Here is a 12,104-nt window from a genome sequence, read left to right as displayed (position 1 = left end):
CATGAATAAAACAAAAAGACTCACTAAGGGGGAACTCCTCCCGCCTGACTGCTTTGAGATGGGAATGGGACACCAGTTCCTTTCTGGCTTTTGGACTTGAAACTGAAACATTGGCTTTTTTTTTAGTCGCCAGCCTGCTAAGTTTCAGATTGGAAATACATGTCAACTTCCCTGGGTCTCCAGCCTGCCAACTGCAGATCTTGGAATTTCTTGGCCACCATAATTGCATGAGCCAATTCCTTGTAATAAATCTTTTAGGATCTCTCTAGTAGGATAAATGGGTATATTCTGTTTTTTTCTTCTTCTTTTTTTTTTTACCTTAAGAAAACCAGTAGCTTTATTTTCCTCAATATACATTTAGAAAATTGGTCTGAGAAGAGGTTTCATGAAACAGCCCAGAGAACTATGTATAAAATTAAGAGTTCTAAACCAGTAAGAAAAAGTGCACAAATAAAGCACACATCCCCAGGGGCCACTGCAGCCTAGGACCCTCCCATCAGAGGGGAGGCAAGATCTTTGATGATTTTTGAGTTCAGTTGAGGGATTGTGCTGATCTTCAGGAATTTGCTGTTTGCATACTTATTCTTGATGGCGATGAATTTAGTTAAGTTTTCATTTACTTTCAGCACATTTTTGGCCATGTGCTGCATGACTTCCAGTACTTCATTCTCTGTGTATCCTGTATAACACTGCTGCTTTAAGTTCCATTTTCCTTGGCCCAGAACCTTCTGAGACAAGCAGGAAGCAGCTGCTGCTGCCTTAGAAGGATGATAATGCATCATATCGTAGTCAATGAGAGTCAGCTCCATCAAATATTTGGCTAAAGTGTTCTGTTCAACATCAGCCTTTCCGGCTTGTGATGCTTGCCTTAAGAAGTGTAGTGGCAAGGGTCCACCCAACTCAAATTTCGGTTCTTTCAAAATTAGTTTCCATTTCTTGGATTTGGGAAATAGTATAAGCATTGTCTGTGATGTAAACAAAGCCTTCATACTTGGAGGCCAAGAACAGAGCAGTAATCCAAACTAGTTGAAGCTTCCTATGGGAAACTGGCTGAACCAGTAAAAATCAATCCATCATGGCAACACACACATACAGAGTCTCCTGAAGAAGCCTAAACTTGGAGTGGATTTGCACCAGCCAGTCTACCAGGATGGTACACTTATGTCCATTTATATCTCATCCATCTAAGAAATGTGGATTTATGAACTGCAAAATCTCCAGCTGCCTGAGGTACTGATAGATACCCTTAACGTAGTCACTGCAGAGCTGAGGGTTATTCCAATCTTCGTTATCAATATCCTCAATTTTGCAGACCAAGGCATCAGAAAAAGCTTGGCAGATGTTCTCTTCTTTCATGGAGGCATCCTCAGGTATGGGAGAAGGACCGTTTGGAACCAACATTTCCATCTGTACTGTTTCACAGAAGCAGTAGGTTTCAGTTGTTTGTTGACATTTGTTGTTTTCCTGGGCTGAACTGGTACTTTGGTGTTCTGAGCTGTCTTAACTATTTGTGCTGCTCTGGTTTGTAACTCTATTTCCAATTTCTTCTAAACTTGTATGCCTAATAGTCACATGACTCTTAGGTTTAGAATTAACTCCTGTCTCTCTCTCTCTCTATGCATATACCCATTTATCCTATTGGTTCTGTCTCTTTGGAGAGCCCTAATAGAATACCTGACAACTAAATGCAATGTGGATCTTGGGACAGAAAGAGGACATTAGTAGAAAACTGGTGAAATTTAAAAGAGTCTGGAATTTAGTTAATAGTAATGTACCAGTGTTGGTTTCTTAGTTGTAATGAATGTGCCATAGTAATGTAAGATGTTAGCAATAGAGGAAGTCGGTTGAGGGGTATAGAACACTGTATTATCTTTGCAACCTTTCCATAAACCTAAAATTATTCAAAATAAAATTTTGTTTTAAAAGTAGCATGTACCATATGATCTCTCTCTGTGAAACCGTTCCTAATTGTCTAGCTTTCTATTTGTATTTGTGGATTCTATTCACCAAATGTTAGTAATCTTTACTTTGGGAAATTATTTACTTGTTTCTTTGAGCTTTTCTGTATTGTTTGAATTTAAAATATGTGTGTGTATATATACATATATATATATGTTTTACTAAAACAGTGAAGTCATTTTTTAAAACATTTGAGGATGTTTTGAAAAGATGACTTCTAAAAATCTTCCAGAAAACACTATGATCTTTGATTTGGTGTTTTTTTTTAGTAGCATGGTCTTACCTATAACATTCTCCTTAGGAACCCAAAAATGATTCTATGATGAGGCTCCAAGATTGATATTCTGTGGTAGGACTTGAAAAATTACCAGGTTGTGTTACCATAAGAACATGTTCCTGTTTTGTTTTGTTTTTTCTTCTTCTTCTTCTTCTTCTTCTTCTTCTTCTTCTTCTTCTTCTTTTTTTTTTTTTTTTTTTTTTTCTAGTTCATTAAGGCTGCTATAACAGAATACCATAAACTAGGTGGCTTAAAAACAACAGAAATTTATTTCTTACAGTTCTGGAGGCTGGGAAGGCCAACATCAAGGCAGCAGCAGATTCAGTGTCTGGTGAGGGCCTGTTCCCTGGTTTATAGATGGCTGTATTCTCACCCTTACATGGTGGAAGGGGCAAATGAATTATCTGGGGTCTCTTATTTATAAGGACACTAATCCCCTTCATGAGGGCTCTTACCCTCATAGCCTAATCACCTCTCAAAGGCCATGTCTCCTAATACCATCACATTGTGGGTTAGGATTTCAACATAAGAATGGGGTTGGGTGGGGAAGCAAACATTCTTTAAATAGCACCGACCCATACATAGCTTAATGGTTTATGTCAGTGTGTTACTATGGCTATTTGCTAGCGATAAGCATCATGAGGAAATGAAAGACTTTTGGTTGCAATTCTCCTGTGGCTCTGTCCAGTGAAGCAATAAGAGAATAAAGAAAGTCAGGGATTTTTATCTCCAAATCACAGCAGAGCTCACCTTTTAGTAATTGGAGGAATTAAAAGAACAAATTTCCTAAATGTTCTATGTTCTAGTACAAATAAAATTTTTTAATACTCACTCTGTTTATCCTCATATCCTCTATTTTCTTTGTTCTCTTCATCTTGCCTCTATGTCTCCTGATGTCCAACCTCTCTCTTTTGGATCCTTTTTTTCTTTTGAGTCAGGGTCTCACTGTGTCTCCCAGGCTGGAGTGCAGTGGCGACATGATGGCTCACTGCAACCTCAACCTCCTGCACTCAAGCCTTCCTCCCACCTCAGCCTCCCAAGCAGCTGGGACCACAGGCACACACCACCAAGACCGGCTAATTTTTGTATTTTTTTTTTAGAGACATTGTTTTGCCCTGTTGCCCAGGCTGGTCCAGAACTCCTCTAGGCTCAAGTGACTCTCCTGTCTTGGCCTCCCAAAATGCTGTGGTTACAGGAATGAGCCACAGCGCCCAGCCTCCTTTGACTTAAAATATTAGGTCTATTGTAAATTCTCAAGGGAGCCATTTTTTTTTTCCTTTTCCACCCTAATACTGTGAATTCTTTGCAGATGGAGAGACTGTTCTCTTCATTTCTATTTCCCTTCACCTAGCACAGTCCTCACCCACCAAATCATAGAGGATTGTAGCCACAGCTGAAAATGGAACCCTGGGTTTTCCAGTTGCTCCTACTCATTCAAGTTCTATGTCTCCCTTCTTCCCATTGTTTTTCTTTCTCAGCCCCTTTTTCTTATTATAATGTAGTTATAGGCTTATTGCCTATATTCTGTGCCTTCTGAATGTCCAGGCTGTACAGTTATTCTGCTGTTTATATGAGGCCAGGTCTTCCCTTTAACTTGTGCTTCTATAAGGTAATAATGTAATCTATACCAGTGGTTCTGAAACTCTAGTGAGCATTAGAATCACCTGGAGGGCTTGCTAAAACAAACTGCTGGGCCTACTCCTAGAGTTTCTTATTTAGTAGGTCTGGGATGGCACTGGAGAATTTGCATCTTTAACAAGTTTCCAGTAGATGCTGATGCAAATACTGATGCTGCTAGTCCAGAGACTACACTTCGTACATCATGGATCTACACTCTACAGAAGCACTGGCTGGTCTAGTTCCCTTTGCAAGGAGGGAAAAAGAAATGCAGATGTTCAGTGTCTAGAACTTAGCCATAAATTAAAAATAATAGGAAGAACATACATGTTTTGTTTTAAACCCAAGATATAAAGGCTTATTTCCCTTATAATGATTATTCTTCAAATCATTTCTGTAGACCATAAGTAAAGTTAAAAGTGCTAAAGAAGAAAAGACTATTGATATTTCTATCAGAGCACATAAAAAGGTTAATTATGGCATGCACATCTTAAAGATCTCCTTGCCATCTGAGCATCTCCAGAAATACTTGCCATAGAACTGAAATAGAAATGATTATATGAGTAAATTATCACCCACACTCCTCGCATGCATCATTTCATACCACAGCCTTTTCTCTTTTCAGGGAATAATGGTTTTACATTTTACTTTGTGATGGCACTCTAATTGCTAAATATAATAGGGGCATTATGCTACAAAGTTAAAAGACTGCAAGTGAAAAGATAAGTCAAATATAGTAATTTCACACAGCCAATGATTCTTCAAAGTATGCTTCTCTTTTTTTCCAGCTGTCTGCCAATTGTGAACTCTCACAGGCTCATGAAAATTGAATACTAAGGCAGAGAAAAGCTAACAGGGATCCTAGAATATTTCTAGTCCAGGAGTCTGTAACTATGATCTACTGGCCAAATCTGGCCCACCACCTGTTTTCGTAAATAAATTTTTATTGGAAAATAGACATGCCCATTTTTATTGGGAAACAGCCATACCCGTTGTTTACATATTCTGTGTGGCTGCTTTCGCACTATAATAACAGAGTTAAATAGTTGCAACACAGACCATGTGGTCCAAAGCTGAAAATATTTACTATCTTGACCTTTACCAAAAAAGTTTACTGACTCCTGCTATAGTTCCAGCTACTCACTGTACAGATTAGAAACCTATCTAGAGGGAGAGAGTTGGGGAGGGCAGGAGAGAATGGAGGGAGAGGTAGGTTTACACATTCAAACAGAAACAGTATTGCAGAATGTGAGGCTTCTCCCTAAGCAACTCCTATAAGACCTTTGGTCCACTGAAAGCCAGTCCCAGCTGCCCTCCATGTATTAGTAGAGAAGGGGACGTTGGAGTAAGTTTGTATCTCATTATAATTTTCAAAGAACCTCTTCAAATGTCAACCCCAAAAAGAAGAGCAGTGAGACAGAAGTGTGCCTTGATGTTAGTCCACAGTGTTATTTATGGCATTTATTTGCACACGTATACAAAAGCACATTAGCAGCCTAACCTTTGGGGCTCACTTCTAATAATGAAAAGTTATTTTTCATTGATGAGGAAGTCATTAGGATCATCTTGTCTTTCAGAAAATATACTAGCATTCTGTTATGTAGTATTCTCCATAGTGCCCAAAGCTTTCAGGAGAATGTGCCTTATTGTGGGAATTCTTATTTCTTCAAGTTATTAGTCACTGAATTGACAAAAGTATATGAGTGTGTGAGTATATGTTAACATTGCTATTTTACATAATTTACATATCCACGTCTAAAATAAAATGATATAGTAGTGCTAGGTGTTCCCTAATCTCTCTCATTTATATGTTAAAAAATTTATCTATTCTGTACATGAACAGAAGCCCCAATTCCATGGTTTCGGGTAAGTGCAAAGATATGTACAATGAGTTAAAATGGAGCGTTTTCACAAAAAGGAGCATTATTTTATTTGGTCACTCATCAGTTCTTTATTGGGTACCTCCTCTGGGCCAGGAACCCACTGTACTGACATGATACACACCAAGAGACTAAGAGAATCTGGTAGTCTGATGGGGGAGGTCACATGCAACACAATGTCTGCAAGTTCTGCCATGGAGAGAGCCCTGGAAGAGACATTTGAGTGAAGTCCAAAAGATGAATAAGGGTTTGCACATGCCAGGGAAATGAAGCTCACTTTTAATGTTAATTCTCCTGGGAGATGTTCTTGACTCCTTAGTCCAAACCCCTTACATGTCCCTATTCTGTGTTCCTATAGCATCTGTCTATCATAGGACTTTTCTGTCCGCCTAGCATTCAGTAGGTGTCTAGCAAATGAATGAATAATGAGTGAGTGAATGAACACATGAATGAGTGAGTGAGTGAATTATGAATATACAAAAGTCAGAGGTGTGAACCACTATGGCCTATTCTTGGAACTGCATATATGGCTAGAAGATAGGGCATGGGGAAGGAGGGACAGGTGTACTGGGATATGAGCCTGGAGAGGTAGGTCAGGGTAAGATTGTGGAGGACCCTATATGCCAATCTAAGGATTGAATTGTATTTATTATTTCAGCAATTTCATGTTGGCCCCCATTCTGTGCCAATCTTGTGTTAGGCTCTGGAGACACAAGATTCAGCCCCTCCCCTTGTAGACCTTACTGTTTCACTGAAGCTATATATATGTATACACATATATATATACACCCACACACACACACATATATATATATATATATTTTTTTTTTTTTGAGACAGAGTTTTGCTCTTTTTACACAGGCTGGAGTGCAATGGTGCCATCTTGGCTCACCACAACCTCTGCCTCCCCGGTTCAAACGATTATCCTGCCTCACCCTCCCAAGTAGCTGGGATTACAGGCATGCGCCACCACGCCAGGCTAATTTTGTATTTTTAGTAGAGACAAGGTTTCTCCATGTTGGTCAGGCTGGTCTTGAACTCCCAACCTCACGTGATCTGCCCACCTCGGCCTCACAAAGTGCTGGGATTACAGGCATGAGCCATGGCGCCTGGCCACTGAAGCAATATTAACTGTGGATAGGATATGGGCCCTGGATGTAGACTGCCTGGGTTTCGGTTTTAATTTACTCTATACTAGCTGTGTGGCCTTCAATTTCTCAATGCTTCAGTTTCCTTACCTTTAAAATTGGAGTAATAATAGAACCTACCTCATAGTTACTGTTGTGATTAAAATGAGATAATGTATGTAAAACTTCCTGGCACATAGAAAGTACCCAACAAATATTAAGCACTCTTTTTACTGGGGAAAATGGACCTTAAGCAAGTAATTAAAAGTGTGATGGGGAATTGCAGAAGATGAGGCCCATAGTGCAAAGACAATGTAATGGTGGCAGGTGGTGGTATGCCGTGGAAATGATCTGGAGATTCAAAGAAGTACTCTCTAGTGGAAGAATGGGTGGAAATGAGGCTGGAGGGGAGGCAGCAGCCAGCTCATGGAGAGGGTCAGGGTCAGATTTTGGACTTTGTTCCAGGGCCATTGAGAGCCACTGAAGAGATTAAGCATGGGAATGACAAAATCAGAGTTGTGAATTTTTTTGTTTTTGACACAGGATCTCTCTCTGCCACCCATGCTAGAGGGCATTGGCGTGATTAAAGCTCTCTGTAGCCTTGACCTCCTGGACTCAAGCAGTCCTCCTGCATCAGCCATCTAAGTAGCTGAGACTACAGGTGCATGCCACTGCACTTGGCTAATTTTTAAATTTTTTTGGAGAGATGATGTCTTGCTGTTTTGCTCAGACTGGTCTTGAACTCCTGAGCTCAAGCAGTCCTCCTGCCTTGACCTTCCAGAGTGCTAGAATTACAGATGTGAGCCACCATGCTTGGCCCAGAGTTGTGCTGTTAAGAGATGAAGAGAAGTGGACAGATGTAAGAGATTGCAGGAATCAAATTGACAGGAATTGGTGATTGATTGACCATAAGAGGAGAGGGAAAAAAAAGAATGTAAAATGACTCTCAGATTTCTGGATTGAGCCATTGAATTAATAGTGTGCCATTTACTCAGGATCTATGAAAGGAGGAACAGACTTTCAGGGACGGTTGAAGTTGAACTGCCAGTGCAGATGGTGATGGAGCTCAGAATATAAATGGCATGGAACCTGGATGTGGATGAGATTGTCAAGGAAAACATATAACAAGAAAAGACAACCAAGATGGAATTCTGGGTATAGAAGAAAATTCCAGAGGAGACTGAGCAGGAGTATTCAAAGAGGTTGGTTTAAAAACTAGGAGATGATGATGTGACAGAAACCAAGGGAGAAGAAAGGAGGGCATGGTCAACATTATCCAATGCTGCTTCATTTTTCAATAAGAATTAAAAATGGCCTAGTGGATTTGGCAATTAGATCTTTTATCAGGGTCATTTAAAACTCTTCTAGATCCCAAACATGCTGGTTTCTGAAGATCTAACCACATATTACAGCAAACATTAAAATGCACCTAATTCCATATTAAATTTATGTCATAAAAATTTAGGACATTAACCTTTTTCCCTTTGAAATTATTACAAATTAAAATGTTCTATTTTCTTCTGTATTTGAGTCAGTCAATTTTTCTTTAGATCTCAAACATTTTGTAGGTTCTTGAAAATGTAGAAGACCTAGGCTGTCATCAATAGTGACCATATTCAGGCTGGGCACGGTGGCTTTTGCCTTTAATCCCAGCACTTTGGGAGGCCAAGGTGGGCAGATCACTTGAGGTCAGGAGTTTGAGACCAGTCTGGTCAAAATGATGAAACCCTGTCTCTAATAAGAATACAAAAAATTAGCCAGGTGTGGTGGGTGCTGCCTGTAACTCCAGCTACTGGGGAGGCTATCTGGAGAATCTCTTGAACCCAGGAGGCAGAACCTGCAGTGAGCCGAGATCACACCACTGCACTACAGCCTGGGCAATAGAGCAAGACTCCGTCTCAAAATAAAACAAACAAAACAGATAGAACCATTCAGAGAAGGCTACAGGGGCCATGGAGTGAATGACTGATGGAGACAAGACAGTAAGTATGAACTTCTCTTTCCCAGACATAGCAAGGAAAGAAAAGAAAGAGATGGAGAGAGCAAAGAGGGCCGTAAAATCCAGGTAGGACATGATTTATTTAAGATTGGAGTTTCTCACATGGCTTAGAAGAAAAATGTAGCAAAAAAAAAATTGATGACTCAGGAGAGAATAGTAATATTTGATCAAAATGCTGCTTAAGGAGACAAGAAGAACAGATCCAGAACATAAGAAGGATTCACCTTCTTTAATATTCCTGTTTGTCTGCGTCCAGATGGAAGGAGGTAAGAACAGGTGGTGGATAGATGCTCACATCCTATAGCTATCATTAATAATGAAATGTTAAAATCACAACTCTATCAAGTAAATGCCACCACCATTTGGCATTGTTCTCCTAAAGATTGGAGACTACAATAATGGCAGTGAAAGGCCCCAGCAGTTAACAACTCTGTTTCATAAATAATTTCAAACTACTCTGTGATGCAGAGTGCTGTGTAGATGCCTGTTGGGGTTTGGCCCCTGATTCCTTTGAGCCATGAAGAGTCAATGTACTCTCTCTATAATAGATGTTGGAAGTAAAATGCCCACCTGTGTCAAGCAGATTGATTTGTCAAAAGCACCATCTGATAAATTGGTTGATTTACAGAGAAGGCAGGAGCTTTATGGGAAGTGCATTAACTCTTTGGGGCCCTTGGAGCAAGAGTAGTAAATCATTGCTGCAGTACTAAGTGGTTTCTCTAATGGCCCCAAAAGTAAATGCATCCCCCAAAGTCTCAGATGTTCACAGGTGGTCATTTACCCTCTGAGACTTAAAATGATTACAAGCACTTTTCAAGAACTATATCAGTGGCCCAATTCCCACTTTACAGATAGGGAAATTGAAGTTCATTCTAGGCCAGATAGTAACAGTTTAGAGTAGATACTAGCCAGCTTAAGTGGCCAGCTAATAATTAGCATTGCTGCTCTGACACCAAAAGGTATTGCAGTGATCATCTCAGCAAATATTTGTCATTCGAAGTGTAACTGTTCACAGTAAAATACTCCATATTCATTCCCACGGAGTAGACAATTAGCTCCAATAAGATTGACTTGAATGTCCTTTTGCAAAATTTTATTTTGGTTGTGGCTTTTGTTGTTGTTATATGGTTGTCAATTGTAGAAACAGAAATGAAAACTCAAGTCAATAAAGAAGATAGGAAAACTTTTTATGATAGATTCTGGAAGTAGGTCTCAAAATTTGTGAGCAAATTTATTACCTGAATACATTGGGTCATCTTTGGAGATGTTGCTTAACAAGCCATGAGTGTTTCAGAGCTGAAGGGGGCCTTGAAAGGCTTAACTCAAGAGGGCTTATTTTACAAATGAAAAAATTGTCTCTAGGCCGGGCGCGGTGGCTCAAGCCTGTAATCCCAGCACTTTGGGAGGCCGAGACGGGCGGATCACGAGGTCAGGAGATCGAGACCATCCTGGCTAACATGGTGAAACCTCGTCTCTACTAAAATACAAAAAACTAGCCGGGCGAGGTGGTGGGCGCCTGTAGTCCCAGCTACTCGGGAGGCTGAGGCAGGAGAATGGCGTGAACCCGGGAGGCGGAGCTTGCAGTGAGCTGAGATCCGGCCACTGCACTCCAGCCTGGGCGACAGAGCGAGACTCCGTCTCAAAAAAAAAAAAAAAAAAAAGAAAAAATTGTCTCTAAAGTGGCCCAGCCAGGCCTTTTGCCTTAAGCTTGCAAAGTAAGAAAACCTGTTTACCTAAAGGCAACACAGAGTGGGGGTCAGGGACTCCCAGGACTTGAAGACTAGTGGCCACAGAAAGGGGGAGAAAGCATTCTACATGGTCGTTAATATTATCCAGATTTATCGTAAAAAGGCCCACCAATTCTTCGGCCTCTTCCCTCAAAAGGAAAAGACAACACACACACACACACACACACATGCACACACACATACGCACTCACCTACATACATAAAGAAAAATTAGTTACCAAATGATAAGCATGTAAAACTTGAGGCAAAGAAGTTCTATTCCAGGGCTTATCCACCTCTAACCTCAAAGCTTACTTGCATGGCTAACAGAAAGAAAGAAATAAAAGCTACAATAGCAAAATGTACTCTGTAAGCACAATTGAACCTTGAATATTTTTGATGATGCTTCCTAGTGTATTATGACTGTGTTATTATAAAGTTTACATAGAAGAGCAATGATCTGTGTAATTTCTTACCTAAAATGGTAGTCTTTTGGTCAGTAGACCAAGAATGAGAGCAGCTTAGTGTTCTGGGATTGCATGGAATGGGACATTGGTTTTGTTTGTTTTGTTTTATCTTGTCATTGGTGATTAGATTTAGGACATAAGTGCCAAAATAGGCCATTTTGATCAACACTGGGACTTCCCTGTTAAAATCTTGGCTGAGTTCAGTGAGTTTCACAAACACATAAAAAGCAAGCTTAAATACTGGCAGAGGGTGGCCTGAAAAGGAAATTCAGCTTTCTTGCTGAATAAGAGATGCATATAATTATTAATCAAAATAAATATAAGGATCAAATAATTATAATTGCATTAAACTCTTTGGGGATTTAAGACTTTTCTCATATCTATAAACTAAGAATAGCTATTATTGAATTCACTTATGAATCACAGTCCTTTACATTTATTTGTCATCTTACACATCACAAAATGCTTTCACCTGTTACGATTTCGTTTGATGTTTACAGTAAGTGCAAATGCGCAGGACAGGTATTATTAGCCCCATTTAATAGACGAGTGAGTTGAACTTATGAATGGTCCAGAGCTCTTTCTATAGGCAACATTGCCTCTTAAGATCCTGTTGGTTGTCCCTTTGTGATGAATAATCACTTCTTTGCTCAAGGAAGAACTAGGCCTTCAAAAGTTGCTGTCATTTTATATAAATGTTGACTGAAGGTATGCACAACCTGACCTGGAAATATAAGAAGTATGTCATTGACATATCTTTATGATATTCAAGCAGGTTACCTTTTTTCTACCAATAATAATTGAAATAAATTAAATAGAGTACAGATTAAACACATGTTTTCAGTTGATGGTGGGAATGTAAAGAGGTTCTTAATGAATCTGTTAATGGCTCTTTCCATTTTGCTCAATGCTCGGTTATCAATGCCAGTGAGTTTTGGACTTTGATCATAACATTTATCTGTTTCTTTAAAAGCTGTTTTTTTTTTTCATACTGAAGGTTACCCTAGTTGCATAGTGCACTTTTGCCAGCGTGATGGCACTTCTGAATGCC

At 39.7% G+C, this 12,104-nt stretch overlaps 1 pseudogene; it reads right to left on the bottom strand.

Moving 5' to 3' along the window:
- Positions 1-482: 482 nt before the first annotated feature.
- Positions 483-10,115, bottom strand: LOC108543406 (G2/mitotic-specific cyclin-B2-like; annotated as a pseudogene).
- Positions 10,116-12,104: the final 1,989 nt, after the last annotated feature.

Source organism: Rhinopithecus bieti, unplaced genomic scaffold, assembly GCF_001698545.2.
Source record: "Rhinopithecus bieti isolate Rb0 unplaced genomic scaffold, ASM169854v2 scaffold_23881, whole genome shotgun sequence".
Classification (NCBI taxonomy): domain Eukaryota; kingdom Metazoa; phylum Chordata; class Mammalia; order Primates; family Cercopithecidae; genus Rhinopithecus; species Rhinopithecus bieti.
The sequence above is the reverse complement of the archived record's forward strand: the minus strand, read 5'-3'. Positions and strand labels throughout refer to the sequence as shown.